Source organism: Crocodylus siamensis, chromosome 4, assembly GCF_052110815.1.
Source record: "Crocodylus siamensis isolate JL-2025a chromosome 4, ASM5211081v1, whole genome shotgun sequence".
Classification (NCBI taxonomy): Eukaryota; Metazoa; Chordata; order Crocodylia; family Crocodylidae; genus Crocodylus; species Crocodylus siamensis.
Genome location: NC_143398.1, coordinates 56052532 through 56079026, shown reverse-complemented (window position 1 = coordinate 56079026; position 26495 = coordinate 56052532).

Here is a 26495-nt window from a genome sequence, read left to right as displayed (position 1 = left end):
TAACATTTTTGTCATTCCTCATATCATTTCTGTGGCTCTCTTTTGCACCCTTTCTGATTTTTAACACCTTAAAAAAAAAAAAAAAAGAAAGGACAGTGTACCAGTATGCCATATTTTAGTATCTGTCTCATCAATACCAGAGGCAGAAATAAAATCACCTCATATTCCTTTTTGCCACTCCTTTGTTTATGGAATTTAACAGTCATGTTAGCTATTTTTTTGGTATAGTGTTGCATTGGGAGCCATGCTGAATGTCTCATTCACTTTGTTAAATCCTTTCCAGAGTTCTTGCTTTCTGTCAAAGATTAAAGTCTTTGATTTCAGATGCTGATGGCAAAAGGTCAGATGGCAAAAGGTCAGAAGCTAACACAGCAAACTCTGTAATTGTAATTTATCCCTCTGTATTAACAGTGCTGCATATACACACCCCTTTCTGTGCCTCATTTCAAATCGCTTGAGCTCATACGAGAGAGAGAAACTGACCTTGACAGCCCAGCATGAAAGATAAAGTACCTATAGTAATGAGATTAGCTGACTTCAGTAAAGTTGTAAAATTAAATATACTACACGCGCCATCCTGTGACCAAACAGAACCAGTACCACCCAAGTAAAAATAACCCCCCTTTTTTATGAAACCTGAGCAAACAAAGAGAGCACAAGTGCCAACTCATTAATTATTCATATTTGGCGTATAGTAATTGGTCACCTTCGCCCAATATAACTTTGAAAGAACTTCCGCCCAAAGCAGAGAACTGTGTATACACTCAAGAAGAACAGATCGTGCATGAATATTTCTCTCGGCCTACATATTTTTTTTTTTTTCTGGCGTATCCCCGTCTTGCCGGCCCGTCTATCTCTCTATCCCTGGTGTTATCTTTCTTATCAAGAGCTCTCAGTAATCTGCAGACTGCAACGGCTTATGTGAATCGCTCGGAATCTGTAACAAGCAATGTTCTTACCCACCCTGTAAATGCTGGGTAACACGATATCTGCATGCTGTAACTGAATAAATCAACTCCTCTGCCTATGCTGCAAGCCATTGGTAGCATAAGTAAAATAAACTTTTCTGTGTAACCACCACGCTGTGATTAAATCCCTCTGACTCCTGCTCACCGTTGTCATAAATCTCCCTCCTCGCGCCAAGCTGGTCATGCCAACCCAGGCTCGCAGGTCAAGAGTGCACCGGCATTAGGGGCGCGACACTTTCCAGGTGGAGTTCCCATTCCGTAAGTAAGTCTTGGATTCATGTTCTTTTGCACTTAGCTGCGTTAAGGTGATTTTTTTTTTTAATGGGCTCATATTTCAGATCAATTCAGTTTGCTCTGTAGACTGCTTTGTCCTTCTCATTACTTATACTGAGGCTAGGTTTTTTTGCCATCAACAAATTTTATCAGTGGTTTTTTTTGTTTTTGTTTTTTTACATTCACTTTCAAATTGTTAATAAAATCTTTGAATACTGTCAGACCAGAGTCCCAGTCTGTGGAGGCCCACTAGAAATAACCTTATTTGGTGATTATGTGCAGAAACTAGCGAGTAAGGCAGAAGACCAGCTTGGCTTAGCAGGGAGCTCTTCAGTGAGCTAACACATGAAGGAAGCTTACAAAAAGTAGGAACTTGGACAAACACTTAAGCAGGAGTATCTTGGGCATGCAGGGATAAAATCAGGAAGGCCAAAGCATAATTGACAGTTACAGGAAAAGTTTATAAAAAATGTAACTAGTTAAAGTTAAAAGTTAGCAAATTTTAAAATTAACTTGAGTTAAGTTAAAAGTTAAGTATTTCCATTTTCAATTAGTTAAAAGGTACGTTAAAAAGAGAGTAACTAGTTGGAAGTTAAGTTGATTTCATAAGAAATGTATGGAACACAGTGAATTGCCTCTTAGCATTATTATCGGGTTGGTGGGGTACCGCCTTTCCTCTGGTTCTCACCTGCCATGACTTAGATCTTATGAGGGGAGGAAAGAGATTGATGAGTTGTTAACTGAGACCAGCCAAATGATTACTCCCAACCCATTATATAATTTGTAGTATTTTATTTGTTCTTCTCTTTTTTTCTTTTATAGAGGACTGGATGGGAGGCAGCAGCTCATCTGAGCTGTCCCCGGGATCACCCCTGGGCTCAGAGGAGGATCCCTGGTGGTGAAATCTCCAAGGTGAGTGCCGGCCGGTGTTCTGCAAGCTAATGGCTGTGCCCATAATCAGCACACCTGGTGGCTTCTGCTCTACGCCGGCTGCCCTTATGAAGGGTGTTCCCGTCTGTCTTTCTCTGTATGTGTCACTCCCAGTGACCCCCTGCTGTCCCAGTCATTGTCCATGCAAAATAAGGGAAAGAAAAAAGATCAGAGGGGCCTTTCTTTGCCCGTGTCTCAGCTTCCCGCCACCAATTAACTCACTGGCAGCTTGTTATGGGTGCTGCCCAGTCTCTCTTTCCATGCTCTGTGCCAGCGTGACTCAGGGAATCTTCCCGCTTTCGGGGTCACAAAACTTGGACCCAGCTCCCCTCTCCCCTCAAGCTCTGGGATGGTGGACAGCATCTCTTTCAGGGTCTTGTCTTGCGACCCCTTTTTACTTTAGCACTACCCAGCTGCATCCTAGCATTGAGCTGCGGCTCACCCAGCATGGAGGGTTCGCTTTCCCAGGACTCACTGCAACTTCTGTAGGCCCGTGGTAAGTAGGGAGCGGGGGTTTGCTAGCCTCGAGCTCCGCAGTCCCTTGGTCTCTACTCTTGACTTGTCTCGGATCCCTCCACTGGATCCTTTCTCTCAAGTTGCAGCAAGGGAGAGGTAGGTTAGATATTAGGAAAAACTTACTTACAAAGAGTGGGTAGTAAACCAGTGGAACAGGTTACCCAGAGAAGACTCTCCATCTGTGCAGGTTTTGATGATCAAGCTAGACAAAGCCTTGATTTGGGATGATATAGTTGGGGATGGTCCTGTTTTGAGCAGGGGGTTAGACTAGGTGACCTTCTGAGGTCCCTTTCAACCCAAATTTTCTATGATTCTATGATGTCCTGTTGCCAACTGTTTTTTGAAATCTGTAAGTCATTTATGTGTGCTTTTATTGATACAGTAAATGATCTTTTTTTACTCAATGTTGTTTGGTTACTTAGTCAAATTCCTTTCTGAAGTCTCTTTTGCAGTTATCTTTGTCAAGTTAACTTGTTGTTAAAGAACAAAATTAGGTTTGTTTGACAAGATGTATTTCCATAAAAGCATGTTGACTGGCATTAATTATATTTGTAGCTTTTACTTTTTTATTAGTTGAATCCTATATAAACTTTTTCATTATTTTGTCTGGGACTAATTCAAATTAATAGGCCTATAGTTATCCAAGTCATCCTGATTGCCCTTTTAAAATATTGGCACAACATAAGCACTCTTTAAATCTTGTGGTATCTCAAAGGTATTTCAAGATTTATTAAAATTGACGTTAGGAGGCCAGAGAGCTCCTCAGAAAAGTCTTTTATGACTCTTTGGTGAAAGTTATCTGCCAGTTGCTTATCCTTAGTAAATATTACTGAATGTTCTCTTTAGTCACTAAAGGACTGGAAGGTACTTTATCTTCATATAATGCAATCACACCATCCTGTTTCTTTCTAAATACAGAACAAAAATAAATAAATCTGCCTTTTCTGCCTTAATTATTAACTATTTTACTATCTCCAGCTACTAATGGATCTATGGGGACCCTTGTAGACATTCAGGTGAAGGCATGATAAGATCTGATGCCCAATCTACACAATCCATGCCACATATGCATGGCAGGAGTCATGATTATGGCATCCAGTATAAGATTCCATTGCACTTTATGGCTGGCGCATACATACATACGTGTGTGTGTGTGTGTGTGTGTATATATGTATCAGTTAAACACAATGTTGTATCGATATATTTACAATTGTAAAGCAGTTTGGAAGTCTACCAGTGCATCAATCATTATAATAAAATAAATTCTAAATAGCTATAAACTTTGGCATTTGATTTTTGGATTTTTTATCGTGGAAAATAAGAGCTTTTTCTGTCCCCTTCACTGACCAGGATGCGGGTCCATCTTCAGCTGTCCCCCCTGCTGCTTTTTGGCTCTGAGCAGCCTTGCTATGCTGTTGCCATTGCCCCTTACTCCCAAGTCACAGCCCCCACCAACCCTGCTGGTATCCTTCCTGACCCACAACTTCTGGCACTGCCAAAGTCCCATATTCCTGACTCAGCCCTCCAGTCCCGCTGGTGCCTCTCACTCCTGATCTGTGCCCCCTGTCCCCAGTGTGTGAGGAAGAGGAGGGTGGGGTGAAACATGCAACATGGCTGGAGCTGGTCCAGCCCTGCTGCAGCCCCACACCCATTGGGGGCAGAAATCTCAGGGGGCATGTGCCCCTCCTGCCCCCCCCAATGCATGGCCTGTACCCCTTCCCCACCACCCAACACATGGCCTGTAGGCCCTCCCCCTTCTCCTGCACCTCCCTCCTGTAGACTTACTTGTGGGAGCTCCAGGAGCTGCTGTCTACTGCTGCCTGGCTGCCACATGCATGTGCATACACACGCACATGGTGCTGTCTGCTTGATCGCCCTCCTGTAGCCGCAAGCAGTCCCTTGCAGGCCGGAGCTCTGCCAGTCTGCAAAGGGAAACCCACTGTTGCTCACATTTTTCTCCTTTAAAGATAAAAATCCATGTTTTTCTCCTTCAAAAGAGAAAACCCTCATTTTTCTCAGTCAAAGGAGAAAATCCATGTTTTTCCTGTGTTTTTCTGCAGCAAATGGAAAACCCAGATCCCTGCATATAACATTATAGAGGTAATCTACCACTATTAGAATTTCTTTTGTTTCTAATATACTTGAACCTCCCGCCCCCCTCCCTGCCTTACCATTATAAGGCTTGCCAGAACTATGGATTTTACAGGCTACTAGTATACCTAATCAGTTTTCCACATTACATGTCTTCTCATTTATGTTGAATGTTATCAGTTTCTACTTCTTTCCCCCCAGGTTGGCATGTAGTTATTTATAAGTGCTGCTTTCATACTATCGTAGAACCAGGAAGGACTTTTAATGAATAACGTATTTTCTGAACGAAAGACATTAACACTTAATTCACATTTCTTGTGTCCAAAACTTTTCTCCCATTTCATTTTGCTCATAATTTTCCTCAGGTTTTGGAAATCATGCATTCCCTGGTGTGGAATGTCTTCCACTTGCCCAGACTTAATGTAATTAGGTCATGATCACTATTGTCTACATAACATCCCTTTACAGTTCAGTAATTAATTCTTCTTTATCCAGAGTAACAAAAGTCTGAAAGAGAGACTGCAGTAAGAGTGAAATGCCTTTTTCCTCTGTAATTTTTAGAAATGGTAGTGATGTTTTACTACTGGTTTCATGAATTCTCCAGCAAGTGTCTCCCAAATTGAAGTCCTACTATGACAACATAATATTCCCTTCTATATCTTCATCCTCCTGTGCTTTCTCAATGCATCAATATATATTTATTCAAATTCAATATTTTGTAAATTATTTGAACTGTAAAACAGTGAATGTTGTCTTTAATATAGAATACCCTCACCCACTTCTCACCTGCTCTACGCTTTCTAAATGGTGACTTTTACATTCCTAAAGTACACATCATCTCACCAAGTGTTGTAATGGATGGAAGAGTACTGTAAAGTACTCAGGGTGGTAGTTATTATTCAAAGAAAATCAAGATGGAGAAAAGTAATAAATGGATGATACTACAAGTTGTGGACAAATCTGTCTGTTTTCTATATTCCAAATTTCCAGGATTCTGCTCTGGAGAAGAGAGAAAAGGTAACAGAAGTAGTTAAAGAACAAGCCAAAATATAACTAAAGAATAGCCAAGAAAGAAAAAGAGTAAAGCCACCAGAAAAGGGTCTTTGATAATGCTGATCAGGGGTTTCCTAGTGAAGTACCTGGTCTGGATCATTTGTGGCCAAATAGAAGGGATAGTGTTCTTCCCTTTGTTTACCGGGGCTAATAAGATAGCAGTTATATTGGCTGCTCTGAAGAATGGTAGGGATTTTTGTCTTGGAAGAAATGACATCAGCTAAGGAAGATTTATGAAATCATAAATGGCTGTAGCTATGCGTGGAATAAATAAAAATGGAACTAACAAGGTATTTTCTGAAATATTTGCTAATGGAAATGGAAGCAAAGTTGGGAGATGGATAATACTGATAGATGGCCATGTGACTGATGAGCTAGTGGTATGCAAAAGGCTATGGACTTAATTCTCCAGTTCTTTGTTATATATTTATACTTTTACAAACCATTCCTTGGCTTTCAAATTTATATTTAAATAGATTTGGGCATCATCCAATATTTAGTTTGAGTACATGGAAACATTCTAGGGATTTCATTCATTATTTTAAACTAAAGTGCCTCTTCCCACTATTTTTAAGTTTTTGTTTTGTTCCTTCATGCAAGTTGATCTGAAGCAATTGTACATAAATTATTTTAGTTGCAATGATTTCAGTCTTAGAGATGCGTTTAATGACACTTGGCTGTAAAGCCAGGAACTTGAATTTTGGGGATGAGGGAAATTACTTCTTCAAGCGATTGTACATCTGAGCATTTCTCTGTTGGTGTTCATGTGTCTTATGTATGTCAGCTTGTAGGATATTTTGGGCAGCAGTCCCCATATGGTGCCCAGCTGCTCTTTCAGAGAAGTGTACCTACTGTGCCTTAGCAGCTCTTAACTGTCTTGGCTTGAGATAAGATTTCTTGCTGTTAGCTCCATACTTCAGGAAACTCATAGCTTCTTTAATTTTAGATATTTTTAATTTTAGTAAGGTCAGGAGAGTCAGTTTTCCCTGTTGTTAGTTAGCAACTTGTTCGTTTCTATGAAATAATTATTTATTTGAAAAACCCGTTTCTTGATTCAGCATGGCCTCTGAAGTTGCCTAGATTCAGGGATTGACCCCATGTAACAAAACTATTGAGGTATGATGGACTTCCAAAGTGTGTCTACTGCTGGAGAGATTTCCAGGTCCCAGAGAAATGTCCTGTCTCAGTCTTTCACCTTCCAAGCCTTCAAGGGCAGGGCGACAGGGCTGCAGAGATATCTCTTAAACAAATTGATAGGGCTAGTAAGGGAGCCCAGATGTGGATTCCCCAGACATGCCTCCATAGGACCCAGGAGTGATAGTGCATGTTCCCTCCCAGCCCTGCAGATCTTCAACCTGGTTGAAATTGGACAAGAGAATATTGTCTGACATAGTAAAGGCAAAGGTGTTCATGGTTTAGGTTCCCTATGAATAACTCTTTTTCTGAAGAAATATCCACCCCTTGAAGTGACCATTTATTGACACTTTGCAGCCCTAAGTGGCTCCAATGCCGCCTGTGTGCAGTGCGGTGCTGACAGTTCAGGATGGGCAAAAATACCCATGTATACTGCACTGGAAAAGGCCTCTGTCTCCCACTGGGGTCATAACGTCTAGGTTGATATCACAACACTACAATAGAGAGGCATTCAGTACTGACCGCAGCACGATCAAGGGTTCTGGAGTCAATCCAAAAATCCTGCTGTGTTCTCAGAAATCTAAGCAACCAGTGGCACCTGGCCAGGCTCATGGTGCCAGCAGACTAAATTAAGTTAAAATGGTGCCAACAAATTAATTAAGGTTGCAGGAGCTTAAATCATTGCTGTTGTCCATTTCCATCTTGCTGACTGAACTAAGACCTTCTGTTTTTGGCACTAAGCTCCCTGACAGTCCACTGCTTGGCACTAAAGCTATTAGCACCACCAGTGGATATAGTAGGTTTGTTCTTGTCCATCTCTTTGTAAGTGTTCAGAAGCTAGCCACGGTTGAGAGAATGCACACAAATACTCTGCTAGAGCATGTCCCTCTGTGGCCTTTGATTCCTCAGACAGATGAGTAAATACTAAGACACCCATTCTGTAGGGCATAGTTTGTGATACCTGAGTCTCACAGTTTCTCTGCAGCTATAAACCATCAGGTCACCAACTATTGCCCATGGGCTCCTCTTGTAACAGTCTTGGCTGCCCAGATTGCCCCATGGTTCTAGCTTGCTTGTCAGCCCCTAGGGCAAGAGGACATGTTTAAGACCATGCCAAACTTGCAAGCATTGGTCATACTTTCATCTCTTCATCAGTACATGAAGGGTCTTTAAGGGCACCCTGGACAACAACCTACAGCAGGACAACTTCAGAGGGCTCCAAAATTATTCTTCAGATCCCTATGAAATGAGTCCAGGAACCAACACCTAAACTGCTCAGCGTGCTTTACTCAGTGTCAAGAGGGGAATCAGCTTTGTCTGTTTTAAAAAAAAAAAAAAGTGAGGGTGGGCAATAAATGAGCTCACCAAGCTGGTTTGGTACATTTTAGCCATGACAGTTCTCACCACACTAAAATGGACAAGAAAAACAAAGGGCCAGATTGTATTCCACCTTTAGTTACATAAGTGGACTAATGTGCCTCAATGTGATTCTGTTCACCTTGCTTGAGTACCTAAAATCTATTAATGCATCTACTTTTGTAACAATTGCCATCTTACCTTTAAGACTGAGTCTCAAAAAACCAGGGAAGAAAAGGAGGATCCACCCATGTTTTCTATTAACTACTTTCAGGGAGTTGAGCAAGGTGGAATAGATTTGCTCTATGGTGCCTAAATCCACTTGTGTGTCAAATAGGTGGAATAGAACCTGGTTCTAAATGCCGTCCAGGGGGCAGAATATTTCTATACATGTCTAGTCCTACTCTGTAGTTGGTTGCCTTTGTCTGTGAAAGTGTTGTGTTTTCCAACATGGTTTGAAGGTAGAAGAGAGAAAGCTACAAGGTCAGTCTTTGAGGGATCTACAACTGCTGCCTTCTGTGCTTCCTTTCCAATACAATGGTATAGGAGTGGACTGTCTCCGTAGGGTCTGTTTTGCACATCATCCATTTTGCAGTGAGCAATTCCATTCTTCTGAATGATGAGTCTTCCACAATTGGCTGCACTTGTTGGAAAAGTGAACCCTTGTGTTGTAGGATGACCATTACATAACCACTACTGTCACCAATAAATAGGAATCTTTGTCAGCTACATCTAGGACCATGTGCAAGCTATGTCAGGCCTTCTGACATTAACAAGGCAAGGTTCTCCCTGGGGCCAGATGTCAGCATGCCCGTGAAAGGGAAAACTCTCAGACTCATTAATCATATCTCAACAGTAGGGCCTGACGAGATATGATCTACAATTTCTTATTTGTAGAGGCATATACCTCATGGCCTAATAAATACAGTCTCTTTATGTCTTTGTCTTTCAGAGTGGTTTTGTTTGGTGGACTTTCTCATTTGCTGCTAAGATGCCAGACAACAGCTTTGATATATAAAGGTAGTCAGACCCCGAAGTGGTATATAAAAGGTGGCTACTGAATTCCATGGAAGCCAACATATTCATCTCCTAATATTTTTCCCAAACTTCTTATGTCCAAAATGAATTGATTTCTCTGTTTTATTTACAAAAGAAAAAAAACATTTAGTTCACCTTTCTTTGCTGCTTAATAATACACAGAGGATACTGCATTAACAACCACTGGAAAGAGAGAAATTACTTACTTTCAAAGTAGCTGGAGTTCTTCAAATTGTGTATGTCTATTTTCCCTTTTCACACTTGCCTGCCATCCTCTCTTCTTTCTGGGCTGCAGCGTGCTGTTTTCCTGAGATCACCACACAGTATAGTGCTTCAAAGGGGACTGCTACAAGCCAGTACAACTGTAGTATCCACAGACAACTGCTTCTTATGCTGGGGTTGAACCAGGCCCTGCCTGGGAGAAAGATCTTCTTATGAAACCGTTCATTAACTATTCCAATATCTTTAGATAATGCATCCAATATCATGCATCTCATGGGGTGCATCTACATGTGACACTTAGTGCCGAGTTGCCTAATTAGCTCCGCAGCAAAATCTCACCAATCTACACATGTGGAGCTATTAGGTTGGAGTAAACTAATTAACTCCACTGTAGGCTAATACTACCAGACACAAGTACTTTCCTACAGCAGAGTTATTTACTCTGCTGCAACTCATATAGAAGATGGCAGGGCTGGCTGGGGCATGATGATCCTTCAGTGTGGGGCCACTGCCTGCTGGCTAGCCATGCACTGAAGCAACTTCATGCCCCAGACAGCATGTGGAGCTGTGTTGGAGTAGTCCTGGGCTGGTAGGCTGACCCCCAGAGTCCTTGCTAGCCAGGTCTGCTCCACTCTGACTCAACATGCTGCAGTCCTTAGTGCACATATAAACACTACACCTAGGAGCAGTAAACTCCTGCACAAACTGTGCCAAAGTTTTATTGCATCACATTAATATTCACACACAGACATGCCCACAATGTAAATATTCTTGCGGAGAATGTTGAACAGCTGAAGAATGTATTCATTATCTGAGACTAGTGGACCAGAATAGACACCTGCTGCATCCATATTTCAGGAGGGGTGCTACAGTGGAATATGGGTAAGTTTCATTACCACCACAGGAGAAGGTGATGTCAATGTATTATGGTGTTTGGTTGGTAGAGGTCATTGCAGACAAGTGAAAACAATTTGTGTCAGTCAAAACTGAAGATAAAAACTGAGCTTGGAATTAAGAGGTCAGACTCTAGGCTGTATTTCACTACCATACATGGTAAGAGGGAACTGAAGGAGTTAAGGATAACCTGTCCGCAGACAGGATCATTTGGAGGCACTGGTTTACATGCAACTTGAATGAACACAATGATTGGAAAAAAGGTAGGTTGTATGCACGTAGGGCGCATCTCAGTGAGAGCACACATGTAGGGGTGCATGTTTTCTTCAAGACAAATAGCAGCAGCACACATTTGTGCCACTGCAGTTTCTCCCTGGGCATGCCCCTGTATGCACACTTTGGCATGTGGCAAAGTGACCAGGGTGGGGTAGGGGAGGATGGGTCCAGCCCCTGTGCTGGCCACAGCAGCCTTACCTGGGATTCTGGAGGCCTGGGGCAGCAGTGTTACCAAGCCGGCCAGCTGGAGCCTGGGTGGCAGCCAGAGCATGGCTCTGGCTGGCCAGGCTGCCTTTCTGGTAGCATGCAGCTGCCATGTGCTCCACACCACTTTTTTTAGTGGTGGTTTATTTTCAACACCAGGATCTCATGGTGAACAGTTGCATGTTCATTGCATGCAGTTTGCAGTGCCTCGGACTGCTTTGAGGTGCCGCAAACCACACGTGCGCTTGGGACATGCCCTTAGAATGTGTCTAGGTGAGCAGGAATGCGTGTTTCCCTGGAAACAAGTAGCATCCGTACACTTTGTGCCACTGCTACTTGACCCCAGGGAATGCTTTTGCCACGTGTACTCTGGCATACGGCAGGTGATCCTGGGTGGGTTAGGGGAGGCTGGGGCCAGCAACTGTTCTAAACCCAGCAGCCTTACCTGGGGGCCTCTTGGAGCTGCAGCTGTGATGCTCCTGTGGCAGGAAGCCTGGCTGGCAGCCAGAATGTGACTCCAGCTAGCCAGGCTCTGGTTTGGGCGGTGCATGCTGCCACCACATGTGCCACCCCATTTTTTTTGGCTTGGGCTTTTTTTACCCCAGAATCTCCCAGGATCAAAACCCTCTCCATGCTGGAAAGCAGAAGCATGGGGAATGCCTTCATGTGCAGTGTGTGGCGCCAGAGACGGGTCTGTGGCAGCACATGCTGTACATCTGCGCTTGTCTGGATGCACCTAGAAAGTGTAAGCATAATTGCCATGAAATCCACATTGACACGCAAAGGAGCAGTCTTATTTTAAAGATGTCATGATTTTGATGGGGCTTGATTCACAGTATTTGAATACTTAGGCTTGGTAATGCTGGACTTGTATTATGCAGTGGTAAATAGCTACGCAGGTGAAGGCTGCTGTGGTAAGAGATGCTTGGCTGTAGATTACTGAAGTCCTGAGATCCCCAAGTGGTGAATCCAATCCATTTTTGGCTTTAGCTAATTCTTGTACTGTTTTTCATTTAGCTTCTTGACATGTTTTAGACGGAATGTTTGTAATTAAACATAGTAGAGAAATAATAATGGTAGAGGAGCAAATATCTTAATGTTTTTTCCTCTTTATAGTTAATATAGCATTACTAATATACACAATAAAAGAGATGACCACAAATTATGAAGGGGGAAATATCCATCATTATTGCCCATTTGTAAGGGACCTGGCATATGCATGATGCTTTCCAAATGATTATGGAGAATGGTGCCTGTTCTCAAGAAATTGCAGTCTAACTGACCATATGATCAGCCTGTCTGTAATACGATGATTCCTACATTACAGAAAACATTTTAGAACCTCAGTTCAGGAGATCAGTAATGTATTATTTACTTGACAAACATTACCACTCCATGTACTTATGAATATGTCCACAAATAAATTACACTGTTTCAAATTATTTGAAAATTAAAATACAATTATTTTAGCTAGTCCTGGTCTGTAACCAAGGAAATGCAAAGGATAGGAGCACTTAATTGGGAGGACTCAGGGTTATAGTTGTTCTCATTGGTTACATAATTCACATGATACTTTGTCTCCTGACTAGATGAGAGCAAGTCTTGGAATAAGATTCCTGATGCAAATATTCACAGTTTCAAATGTATCTGCTTATGTTAGTTTAAAATTCATGTTGTTTTTTATGAACATTCTTGGCACAAATTTATGAACTTTAACATGGTATGAGCATGATCAAAATTAATTCACTTAAAAATTATACTGAATGACTGGAGAAAATGGTAGCTCTACCATTAATGGCGTGGCTATTGATCTAAAAATCACCTCTCACCTCGGCATCTAAGCACTGAATAGAAAATTGTGTCAAAAATGGCATAGGGGGATACATTTTTTGTCTTTTTCTTTTTCCTTCCTTATTTTTTTAACTTCCGCAAGAGACGGGCAATCTCAAAACAACATAATAGATATACTGAGTTGTACAAACAAGTTTAAATTTTAAAAAATACACCATTAACTTCAAAACATCCCTATCCTGCAGAATCCCTGCTGATACAAAGATCAATGAAAATGGCTCCAGCTCACTCATTTGTCTCACACTTGTGTTTAACATGAGTAACAGAGCTGGAGAATGGCCTCTGCTGACAGGGACAGAGACATCAAATGGATTATCAGAATCAAGCTGAATCCCACATATGTTCCACATCCTGAGGCATGGGGGAGAAGTCATTAAAGATGTAATACTCTAGATAGCAGAGTAGCAAGTAGCTACTCTAGGTTGGGAATATTTTTAACAGATTGCTTCCAGTCAAATTGCTGGTGTCTAATTTTGTAGTGGGATGCCAGTCTAATTCTTTCAGAACATTGAAATACAGCCGCTGTGAAGCCCTTCAAGGACAAGAATGGGAATCTTTCACTCAGCACACCTTCCCTGCAATGCACAGCCTTGGGGCAAGAAAGATTTAGGCTACTAAGAAGAGCAGGGGCAGAGCAGTGGCAGAGTATCTCACGGGTGAAGGCAAAATCTGTGGATGTAAAATGGATGAGATGCATATCACCCTGATTTTAAGATGGAGATTGGTAAAGGATACATCTTCTTATGTTGTTGTTCTCTGACACTTGTAAAGGGAAGAAGACAGAGTGAAAAAGTGAGAGAAGACTGCACTGACTCATTAATTAATCATTTAAAGAAACAACAAAACTGATGCAAGTTAAGCATACAGTAAGTGTGTGTCATTCATGCCTTTATTAATGGAAGATAAATGTAGCAACTCAATATTTTGGCAAGGCATGGTGTTCAAAGAGTGTATTTTGGCAAAAATGGTGTTCAAATAGCATGTTTTTAGCCAATGTTTGCATTGCTAGAATACTTTAGGAATATAAAAAGGGGTGGTTCTTGTTCAGCTTTTATTAATCTGTGTAGAAGGATCCTAATTAAGTGCACAGGGTGTTGAAGCCTTTATAAAATGTGAGTTTTCCGAGAACTATATTAACTAAGAGATTATTGTAATTAAGTAATGAATTTGACTAGAATGCTAAATATATATAAAAAATAAATTCTGACTAAATTAGAATGAAAGAGGCAGACCAAGGTCAGTCCATCCCATCTAAATAACTCATAAACATGTGAAGTATTATGGATGACTTGCAACCGAACATCTGGATCTGGGAACCTACGAACTTTGTTGCTGTTTGAACTTCAAGCTCAGACCTGGAATGTATTTTTTTAGTGACTCTCATATTTATATCTGTCTAGTCCCAAACCTTGATCTAACCAACCCCAGAAAAAGGTTGTTCAGAATTTTGGAGCTGGGAACCCTTCTCTTCCCCAAATATCATGAAGAAGCCTCTTACGCTTCAGCACAGCTAATGCAAAATAAACTGTCAGAGCAAAGAAGTACAGAAAAGGCCTCCATTTGCCCCAAGAAGGATATTTGGGCAGCAATTCAAATATGGGCTACTTGAATAAATTCAGAAGTCATGTTGATATGTACTTTAGCAACAAGAACATTCCCATACTGAAAGTAGAGCTCCCATTAATATATCAATTAATTGCATTATTATAATGAATTTCTTCATTCAATACGCTTATGTCAAGATGACTTATGTAAAAATTTTGATCTTTATGTATACTCAGTTGGTGCTTACTGCTGTGCTGCCATTCGACAGGGGTGCTGCATGACAGGGTTCTGACTGAAGCAAACCTGGCACTTTTTCTACTGTTGTGTCTAAAGTGAAGCTCAGATGTAGTTTCCTCTGCATCTTGAGGGATCAAGTTTGATACTTGCCTGGGAAACACTGATGTGGGCCAACCAAGTCCTTTCTCTGTAAATATAGTCAGTCCTACACTGGCCTATTAGATCTTCATTTCCCATCAGTATTCAGTTTCTTATTATTGCCCTTTTATCAACCCCTGATTGACTGCCTATTTCACCTCTGTGATAGAATCTACCCATTCCATGAGTTTCCCTTGGCCTGTATTGCTAATCATGTTCTCTTTAATCTTTGTCTTGCCATTACAATTCCTTTCCTGATAGTCTCACTCTTTCCTAATCAAACCCTGGCAAGCTGGAATTGGAATTGTCATGTTGGTCACATCACACATTCCTGACCTTCTCTGGCTCCTTCCTCCCAAGAATACAATCCCAAGAAAGATAGAATATATTCAACTTTGCAGACTTCAGTAGGCATGTTTGTAAAACCTTGCCCAGCTTGTCATATTTACCCATGCTGATTTGTTTTCCTTGGACTACATAGAAAATCATAGGCCCTCCTCGTGCTCATCTTGCTCCCTATTCACCTTATTTTAGAAATATGCAGTGGCATTACCAGATGATACTACAGGAAGGGTTGTCAGGTGGCAGTACACATACCCCTGAGGGTACTTGGAAAGGCCCTAGGGGGTATGCAGGTGCCACCCAGCCACCTGGATGCATGGGGGGGGGCAGAAGCTTGCACGTGGTGGTGGTGGCCGCCACCCCCAACCCCTGCTGCTCCACATCCGGCCACCGGGGGTACACTTACTGAAAAAGGTTGAAAACCCCTGTAAATCTCACTGGTAGTTCCACTAACACAGTGACTCTTGGAGCTGCCAAGTGCATGGGAGGAGCCTGCCTGGTCTGGCACCCAATATGGAGGCACAATGCCTGCTCTTCATGGTTGGCATGGTCAGCAGCCTACTGCCAAATGGGGAGAGAGGGAGGCATAGTCGAGCTGCCTACTGTTCCCTCTCACATTTTGGAGTGGATTTTAAAAATTGACTTTAATAAAAGATTGAGGAACAAGAAATCATCTACAGACCGGATTGTGCTGGGTGTAGTCTAAACAGAGAATGCGGCTTCTTATTCCATTACCTGGATTAGCTTTTATGTCTCTATGGGTTTATTGCTTTAGTGCTCTCTTCACCTGCTCTGGCTTGCTTCAAACTGCCTGTAACAGGCTGTTCTTTAAGGGGGTTGTAGCAGTAGTCACTTGCTGCCTGAATGCATTCAGGAGCTGCAGCCAGCAAGTGACTGATTGTAGGCTTGCTAGGAGGATTGGCTTAGCTGCAAGCTGCAAAACCTGACTACAGGCTGCCTAGGAAATGGGACCAGCTGAGGCAGATAGCTTCTGGGATGCCAGCTAGTTAGAAGAGTTCCCAGAAAACAGAGCCAGGGTCAGTCAAGGAGAGACTGAGCTGTGGGCTGGAAGCAAGGTCAGTGTCATAGTTTCATAGTTTCTAGGGTCGGAAGGGACCTGAGTAGATCATCTAGTCCGACCCCCTGCCATGGTATGAAAGAGTACTGGGGTCAAATGACCCCAGCAAGGTGTTCATCTAGCCTCCTCTTAAAACCCACCAGGGTAGGAGCCTGCACCACATCTCTTGGAAGTTGGTTCCAGATCCTAGCCGCCCTGACTGTGAAGTAGCGCCTCCTGATATCCAGCCTTAATCTACCCTCTGCCAGCTTGTGACCATTATTCCTGGTCACTTCTGGTAGTGCTCGGGGGAACAGGGATTCCCTCAATGCCTGCTGGTCCCCCCCTGACTAGTTTATAACAGGCCACTAGATCCCCCCTAAGCCTTCTCTTTTGGAGGCTGAACAGGTTCAGGTCCCGTAGCCTCTCTTCATAGGGCCTGCCCTGCTGTCCCCTAATCATGTGAGTGGCCCTCCTCTGGACCCTCTCCATGCTGTCGACATCCCTCTTGAAGTGCGGTGCCCAGAACTGGATGCAGTACTCCAGCTGCGGCCTGACCAGTGCCGCATAGAGGGGGAGGATCACCTCCTTGGACCTGCTCGAGATGCATCTGTGGATGCATGCCAAGGTGCGGTTGGCCTTCCTGACTGCCTCCCCACACTGCCGGCCCATGTTCATCTTGGAGTCAATGATGACTCCAAGATCCTTTTCCGCCTCCATGCTGACAAGAGGGGAGTTCCCCAACCTGTAGGTATGGTGCCGGTTGTTCCTCCCGAGGTGCATCACCTTGCACTTGTCTGTGTTGAATCCCATCCTATTCTCGTCTGCCCACCCTTGTAACCCGTCTAGGTCCGATTGTAGACTGTTGGTTCCTTCTAGTGTGCCCACATCCCCCCACATCGTAGTGTCATTAGCAAATTTGAACAGGGTGCTTTTTACCCCCTCGTCCAAGTCACTGATGAAGATGTTGAACAGTATGGGCCTGAGGACCGAGCCCTGCGGAACCCCACTGCCCACGTCCTTCCATGCTGAGAAGGACCCATCCACTACCACCCTCTGGGTGCGGCCCTCCAGCCAGTTGGTGACCCATTTGACTGCGTGGGTGTCGACACCACAGTCCCCCAGTTTCTTAATGAGAACGGAGTGAGAGACAGTGTCGAAAGCCTTCCGGAAGTCCAGGAAGACTATGTCCACTGCTACCCCTGCATCTAATGATTTGGTGATCTGATCATAAAAGGCCACCAGGTTGGTCTGACAGGACCTGCCACTGATGAACCCGTGTTGGTTGCCCCTAAGCATGCAGTCCCCAGCTGGCCCCTTGTGGATGTGTGCCAGAATAATTTTCTCAAACAGCTTGCCTAGGATTGAGGTAAGAATGGGAGAGGGCTGGAGGGTCAACTCATGGAGGATCCTGGGATCACATCAGGAGTGCCTTTCTCCCAGAGCACTGAGGGTGCAGCAGACACTGTGTGAACCTTCCTGTTGCTTGAGGGACTGGGGAGAGAGCAGGTGAGTAGTGACAAAACCACGCCTGAGGACTGTCTTTGGGTCTGGGAGAAGACCCCATGCAACATAAGTGTTTGATTTAGAGACAGAGTTGTCTGTCAGTATTTCCCATCATTTTCCAGCTCAAGGCACACTTACGTTAATAATTCTTTTTCCGTAGCACACCTGTTAAGGCATTTCCCCATCCTCATACCTGTTGTAGTTCATTGTAGCTCAGTGCCATGGCAAAATTCCATGGCACACCTGTTCATCTTTGATGGTACCCTTTTGTGCCATGACACACTGGTTGGGAAACACTGGTTTATGTTATAAATGCCTCTTGCCTTCCGAGGCTGGGGGGCACGATGGCCACCTGCAGGTACTCAGCAGGTACCGCCTGCAGGCAGCTATGGTGATGTTGGTGGTGAGGGCTGAGTGGGGACTGCCCGTAGGTGGCTGCTGAGGTGTTAGCAGTGAAAGGTGGACCTGAAAGTCTGTGTTTGAGCAAATCCCTGAACCCAATACACTGCCTTCTTTTGTCCTTTCCATTCCCCCAAGTCATTTGTATTTAAATCACTACTATTTGATAGCTTGTTCTCTGCATGTTCTTTCCTAGCATCTGATGAAGTGAGCTGTGTCTCATGAAACCTTATGCATCTCTGATTCAGTTAGTCTATAAGGTGACCCCTGCCTTGCCTTCTGCCAGTTTTGGAGTGGTAAGCACCACTGATGGACTGAGAACTTGTTTTTGTGTTTGAGGTGTACAAGGATTTCAACTATGACCAGCCTTAAAATGCTGGTATACTATGGAGGCTTCATTCATCTTCCAATCTGGTATATACTGTTAAAACGGCTGTCTACAGCATGGCCTTTTTTGGCAGTTAGAATTAAACCTGGTCAAACTCTCCTGCTGGCCTACTTCATTCTCTGATATCCACTCTCCTATTTTATTCCCACCCTGTAAATGCCCCCATGAATACACATCCCTCGCTCTGTACCAGCTACCTTTCAAGAGCATTCTGACAAAGCTTCCCTCTGAAAGACAACATTAGTGATGCTTGATCTTTTGAGGTGCTGGGTGCTTCCAACTCTCATTAACTTAGGTAGGAATCAAGGTTGCTTAGCAATTTATGGTACTGGGCTCTCATGTACTTGGTTTAGTTTATGTTTAAAGGAGCCCAAGTGGGTCCTTTTTACAGTCCACACAGTCACTCAGCTTTCTTCTGCCCCTTTCCTTTTTATTTAAAGACTACAGTAAAATGCCATCCATTTTCTTGTAGGGAGCAGCACTTATATCCTGATTGCTTAACTCTAACACTTCAGCAGAAATGTGTAGTTGGGTTCTTTTCTGTTATGTATTAAACAGACTTTTTTGTAGGTTCTGGTTCAGTGTCTTGTGGTTCTGAATCAAAAAGGATTTATCTGGTCTGTGTTTGTCAATAAAACAGTAGTTGAAAGTCACCTTTAGTATTTCCCTTAAAAGTAACTAATCTTTTTGATACCGTGGGGCCTTGAATCAATGGTTTCAAATCAATATTTTCTATATACAGTTATTGTTTCTTTTCCCCCTACATAGTGTGGACTGGAAATCAACACACTGTAGACTGAAAATCAATGGGGTACATTTGTGAATCTTACAGAACACTGAATAGGCAGAGAATTAGGCATTTCACTCTTTGGGAAAATGCACAAAGGAAATGAATGCTGTGCTTTCCTTGGAGAGAGTCTTAAGTAACTAGATCACTGCTTTCATACAACAGTGTATTTAAACATGTGTATGGGACTGTCTGGAAAGGAAAATTCCCATTTATTTTCCAGTATATAGGCAAAAGCTGGAACATCAATTGAAATGTAAAACATTTGGGCAGTCTGATAATATATTTGGCTTTGAGAACAGAAAGAATTTACAAACTACTTTGCATTTCTTTACATTTATCCTTTACTTTAAGGCTACTCTAAAGAAGTTTCAGATTCATCTGGTCTCAGGGGAAATGACTAGAGGCAAAGATTTCTTAGGGCAATATCTTTTATTGGAGAAACTATGTTGTTGGGATAGACAAGCTTTTGAATGCAAAGCATTCATCATCATGCAAATAAGATAGCATGAGCAAATTGTGACAATTTTAGAAGAAACAGGCGAATTTACCATGCTTTATTTATATATAAAATATTAGTAAGGAGTATTTTTTACAATTATGCTGCCTGAACTCCCCTCCATTTATAAGTCTTTAGCCAGAAACTAAACATTCCAGAAAGTGCGTGTCAGCTGTTTTATAGGGGGTTAGCTGTGCTGCATATTTCATGAAATACACTCATTTAATTGGGGATCAGAGGAGAATGGAAGGTTAGGCACAGTCCTGAAGCCCAAAGTACCATTTGTTAAATTAAGTTTGCAGACTCACTCTCTGTGCTCTGAGAACTATATCACAGGAATTCTTTGGCCAAGCAAAACCTCGTCCTGAAACAATGACTACAATGGTACAATAGTTAGGCTAATCACAATAATACTGTTATTGCATGGAGCAGCCCTGTTGGTTGTTAATGAAAACAGCAATCTGAGCGCTATGACAAACATCAAATATTTGGTCATTTAATTTCAGATCACTTTGTCTTCAAAACTCTGTTTCCATATCAAACAGCTGCCATCTGTTCAACATGTTGTGCCTGTGACATTTAGAGAGAAACTGAAATGGTCTGTATTATAGGATGCTTAAGTAGAATTGTGCAAAGCAAGGTACGAAGGACCAATTATCACAGAAAAGACCTGGGCCAACTGTTGGAGGAAAAAAATCCAGCAGGAGAGAGAGAGGAACTAGCCATATGGAGCATGGGTATTACAGCTGAGTACTGTGTTCGGAGCACAAATTTTGAAGATACTCTGTACCAGCTCCTGGACAATGTAACTAATGCTCATGTGTTAGAAGCAGGGCTACATGTGAATTGAGGGTCTCACTATTGTTAATACCAGGTCAGATATATTGCAAAGATCTTAATCAGAAAGCAGGTAGTTTATCACCTTGCCAAGATCTCATGCAGGTATATGAGACAGAATACCAAACCACAGAGGAAACTGCAAGCCCAATCAGCCTCTCAGAGAAAATTTACTGGTGGGTGGGAGTTTAACACTAAAATGGTTTTTTGATGATGAAAATTCAATTTTTTGTGATAAAAGATTGGTAACATTTCTCTCCGTACTCCCCCCTCCTCCCTGTCTCATAGGCTTTGGTGGCCTATAATTGCCTTAGGTGGAAATGAAAGGTTGTACCTGTCTTGAGCAACCTTCTTCCACCTTGTCACATCTTTGCCTGTCCCTTCCAGATCAGTTTTTTTATATTACCTTCCCATTTGTTGCCTGCCATTTGGAACCCGAGGTCTGATACCTTCCACCTCAGCTTCCAAAATCTGCTCCACAAGACTTCTCTCATCAGTACATGCAATAGACCCTGCCCATTTCTGTATCTGCTCTCTTATCTTGCTCAAGACATCAGGTCTTTTGGAAAGGTCGACAAACTCATCTCCTCATACTACATTTTCATGTACTGCTCCAAATTTTTTTTAGCACTTTGTTTTTGAACGCTAACAGTTTTGCTCTCACTCTCTCTGTATATATATTTTTCCATTTACCTTTGTCAGCATCCAATATTCACATCCTGGAAAATCAAAATGAAATATTTTATTATGGATCAGTTTGAACCATATTGCAACTTTTTGGTGTCTTTAACTTAACCAAAACATTTGCTTTGAATCAGTTCAATATGAAACTCTGTCTGCCTCAGCCAGTTGTTTTCAGTCTTTGTTGACTCCAGGCACCCTTCCATAACTTGTTAATTGACTGGCAGTTATTCATTGCAAAAGTTGTTTTTTTATTACAGTGCTCACCTTCCCACATGGGCTGAATAGGGATAACTAGGGGCTGGAGCACATGACTTATGAGAAGAGGCTGAGGGAACTGGGCTTATTTAGTCTAGAGAAGTGAAGACTGAGGGGGGATTTAACAGCAGTCTTCAACTACCTGAAGCAGGGTTCGAAAGATGATGAAGGTAGACTGTTCACAGTGGTAGCAGGTGGCAGAGCAAGGAGCAGTAGTCTCAAGTTGCAGCAAGGGAAGTTTAGGTTAGATATTAGGAAGAACTTTCTCATAAGAAAGGTAGTAAAGCACTGGAGCAGGTTACCCAGAGAGGCGGTGAACTCTCCATCCTTGGAGGTTTTAAGACCTGGCTAGACAGGCTTTGGGTAGAAAGATTTAGTTGGGAATGGTTCTGCTTTGAGTAGAGGTTTGGACTTTAATTCAGCACTTCTCAACCCATGGGTCATGACCCAAAAGTGGGTTGCAAGAATATATGAAAGAGTCACGAACAAACTTTAAAAATGGATTCTCCTTTAATAGAGAAAAACCTGGGAAACAGTAGCTTTTCCCTTGCAGGTTTCATAGTTTCATAGTAGCTAGGTTCACGAGGGACCTGAACAGATCATCTAGCCTGACCCCCCTGCCACAGGCAGGAATGAATGCTGGGTTCACAAGACCCCAGACAGGTGATCATCTAACCTCTTTTTGAATTTACCTAAGGTAGGGGTGGGGGCCACTTCCCTGGGAAGTTGGTTCCAGGTTCTGGCCACCCTAACTGTAAAATATTGCTGCCTGATCTCTAACCTAAACCTATTCTCCATCAGCTTATTACCATTGTTCCTTGTCACCCCAGGTGATGGTGGGGAGAATAGGGCTCTTCCTATTTGCTGATGATCTCCCCTGATGAGTTTGTAGGCAGCCACCAGGTCCCCCCTCAACCGTCTCTTGCCGAGGCTGAACAGGTTCAGGTCCCTCAGATTCTCCTCATAGGACCTGTCCTGCTGCCCTCTCACCAAGCGGGTGGCCCTTCTCTGAACTTGACAGAGTTCCAGCCTGCAAGGGGATGCTTGGGGCCCCACATGCCCTATCTTTCCCCAGATACCCATCCTCTGCCCAACACACTTGTGGGGGAGGGGGGCTGGGGCCTGGGGGCAGGAGCAGCAGGACAGGAGTGAGGGGCATTGAGTTAGGACTGGCTCTCAGTGTTTACAGATGGGTCCTAGTATAGAAAAGGTTGAGAATTACTGGACTAGACAACCTCCTGTGATCCCTTTCAACCCTAATTTTCTATGATTCTAAGTATGTGCTTACTGCTTCACACAGGCATTGGGCAGTTGTGGGAGATGGGAAGAGGAGCAGCCAGGCAATAGGGCTGTGTGAAGCTTCAGGTGCTGATTTGATTTGGAGGAGATTTGGCCCAATTCAGCAGCCAAATCTCCAAATCAAATCAGGGGACCAATAAAAAGGTCTGAATTGATTTGAAGCTCTCTGAATCAATTTGGAAAAGATTTGGAGAGCTTCAATGATTCGGGCCGCCCCGCCTATTGCAGCAGGGAGCTGGAGCCAGACTAGGAGCTGGTAAATAGGGGGCAGAGGAGGCGGGGTTAGAGGAGGGGGCAGAGGACCATGGCAGGACCCCTGCTAGGCCCTATCCCCTGCTTGCTCCTCCAGCGCCCCCTCCATGGCTGCCCGGTCTGCCCCAGATCTTGGTGCTTTAAAAAAAAAAAAAAAGCCCCTACTTGCCATGTGCTGCTGGGTGGAGGGGTGAACCCTGCTGTCCCCCACTGCCTCACTGTGCGGGGGGCTCTCAATGAGCCCCCTGACTTCCCCCCCACTCCTCCAGCCCTCCTTGTGGATGGCTGCCTAGCCTGCCCCAGATCCTGGTGCTTTAAAAAAAAAAAAGCCCTACTTGCCATGTGCTGCTGGGTGGAGGGGTGAACTCCGCTATCCCCCACTGCCTCATACTGTGGGGGGGGGGGCTCTCAATGAGCCCCCTGACTTCCCCCCCACTCCTCCAGCCCTCCTTGTGGCTGCCCCATCTGCCCTAGCTCTGGCCCTTTAAGAAAAAAAATGAAAAAAATCCTGGACTCACCATTTCTGCAGCACCCTCAGGGCTTCAGGGGGATTGTGCAGAAGCCTCCCCACAGCATGGAGCAGCAGGGATCACACTTCCTCACCCCACTGGGCAGGAAGTCTGGGGTCTTTTTGTTTTTGTTTTTTTTTTGTTCAGCCGAGTCGATTTGGGACAGTGATTCAAATCACTAAATCGAATCACTGTCCCCCAAATTGGATGAATCCAAATCCAAAGCAAATACTAGTTGCTTCGCATAGGCCTACCAGGCAGGTATGCCTGCTTCCCCTGCTCCCCACCACCCTGGTGCCCACAGCATCCTTCAAAGGTTCTCATGGAGTTTTGGTAGAGAATTGCTACCCTAAGGTATAGTTTGTACTCTGACTTAACCATGCAGTGTATCCAAGGAGTTGCATAATTTCAGTTCCACATAGGAGATGTGGCATTTTCAGAAGGCCTACCACCTGGAGAAGGAAGAGCTCATGGGAACCATAGGTCTTCATGACACCTTGTGATCTGAATCAGAAAGAAACCTTTTGATTTAGTTCCACCCACAACCTCTCCTTGGCTGTATACACAAGAGTCTCATTTCCCTTCTAACCCCACTCCCTGGCTTTAGCTATTATAACCTGGTCCACTCATGTCTAGTTAATACACAGCTGCCAAAAGCCACTTCTGTGTATATTGCTTTAATTATATAACACAAATATGCCCATGAGTCCCTCCACTGGCTCTCTTCTCTCAACTAATATAATCCACTGAGTGTAGCATCAGATTGACCTCATACATCAGATTTAATTACTGTATAGTTGCTTGCATGGTGCTAACAGTTAGCTTCTCAATTGGGGCTTGGAGACTGGTGGAATGAGACTTTCTTGCCTCAAAGAGATTACTGTGTCAGTTGGGAGAAAAAATGTGGTTACTAAATTGGAAGGCAGAAATTAATAGTAGAGGAATAAGGGGTCGAAGGATACAGCCATAGTCAATAATTTTGTGAGCATCACATAACTGACCCCAGCCAACAGGCATTCAGTATTTGTCCACTTCTCATGTAAGTACCCGCACAATGCAATAGCTGCCCTGCTGCAGCCGGTGAGCGCAGTGCTTTTTTTTCTTTTTTTTTTTTTTAAGTGCCTGGAGGCTGGGGACAGGCTGGGGGATGGAGTTGGGCAGGGCAACCATGGGGGCTTCTCCTGTGTCTCCCCGCTCCAGGGGAGAGACAGGCACAGCCAGAGGAGCTGCAGGAAAACCAGCAGCCACCCAGCTGTGCCCACCTCTCCCCAGCCAATCCAGATCTCCAAATCAGCGCTGAAACAGCATTGAAACTCCAAAACAGATTCAGCTGGGTTGAAACAGAATAGTGGTCCAAAACACTGAAATGAATCACTATCCCTCTGAAATGGCCAAAACCAAAATGATACATAGCCATTTTGCACAGCCCTACTTCGCAGTAGCACTGACAGATGTCTTTTTCATGATGCTGCTGTTCACTAGCCTACTACTGTGGTGCAGTAGCATTGTGTCATGGTTGTTGCCGCATGTCACGGAGTCACAGAGGGGCTCCGTGATTGTGAGGGTGATTGGCAGGGCTGCCAATCACCCAGGCAGCCCAGGTGCCTGGTTGCCAGGGGCAACCAGGTGGTCACATGGCCGGAAGAGGGCAGGGCCTGGCCTTTATAACCAGCGTAGGCCAGAGCCTGAGACACAGTTCCCTTCTGGCTGCCGCAGGAGCAGGAGCTCTGCGGCTGAGCTGAGAGGCCTGGGTTAGTGGCTGCTACTTCATCGCGCTAACCGGCTGCAATGATGCAGGGAACAGCATTGCCCTGACTGGAGGTAGGATTGCGGGCCCTGGTGGGGCTTGGAGTTATTAGGCGTGTGGAGCCTTTGCTTATGTTATAGCCAGATGGCTTGAGTATTAAGTTACAGTTTAACCGGAGGACCGGGTGAGGCTGTAGGGGAGCGAGGAGGCCTCAGGGGAGCTCCCCAACCGCATGGGGGTTCCCAGTGCCCAGTTGAGGCACAGTGCCAGGGGCACTAGTGTCAGTGCTGCTGGGCATTATAGTGCGCCAGGGAGGCGCGGTGTGTGGGGTTACAGACCCCAGCCCATAAGGGCGGTGTTTAGCCCCGGAGCAGGGCAGGGACGGGGCGCCGGGGGCGCGGAGTCAGCCCCGAGAGGGCAAGGCCCCGGAGCGGGGCAGAGACAGGGCGCCGGGGGCGCGGAGTCAGCCCCGAGAGGGCAAGGCCCCGGAGCGGGGCAGAGACGGGGCGCCGGGGGCGCGGAGTCAGCCCCGAGAGGGCAAGGCCCCGGAGCGGGGCAGAGACGGGGCGCCGGGGGCGCGGAGTCAGCCCCGAGAGGGCAAGGCCCCGGAGCGGGGCAGAGACGGGGCGCCGGGGGCGCGGAGTCAGCCCCGAGAGGGCAAGGCCCCGGAGCGGGGCAGAGACGGGGCGCCGGGGGCGCGGAGTCAGCCCCGAGAGGGCAAGGCCCCGGAGCGGGGCAGAGACGGGGCGCCGGGGGCGCGGAGTCAGCCCCGAGAGGGCAAGGCCCCGGAGCGGGGCAGAGACGGGGCGCGTGGCGTGTCGGCCCTGGAGGGGGGAAGCCCAAAGGGGCAACGCGCAGGGAGCGCGGTAGCGGCCCCTAAGGGGCAAGGCCCCAGAGAGGGGCCGAATAGCCAGGCCTAGCTAGCCACCCGAGGGCGCCGAGACTAGGGCGGCGATAGCGCCGGCCCAAGGGCGCCGAGGCTAGGGCGGCGATAGAGCTAAGGCTAGCGCGCCAGGCGAGAGCGAGAGAGCGCCGAGGCTAGGGCGGCGAGAGCGAGCCGGCCCGAGAGCGCCGAGGCTAGGGCGGCGAGAGCGAGCCGGCCCGAGAGCGCCGAGGCTAGGGCGGCGAGAGCGAGCCGGCCCGAGAGCGCCGAGGCTAGGGCGGCGAGAGCGAGCCGGCCCGAGAGCGCCGAGGCTAGGGCGGCGAGA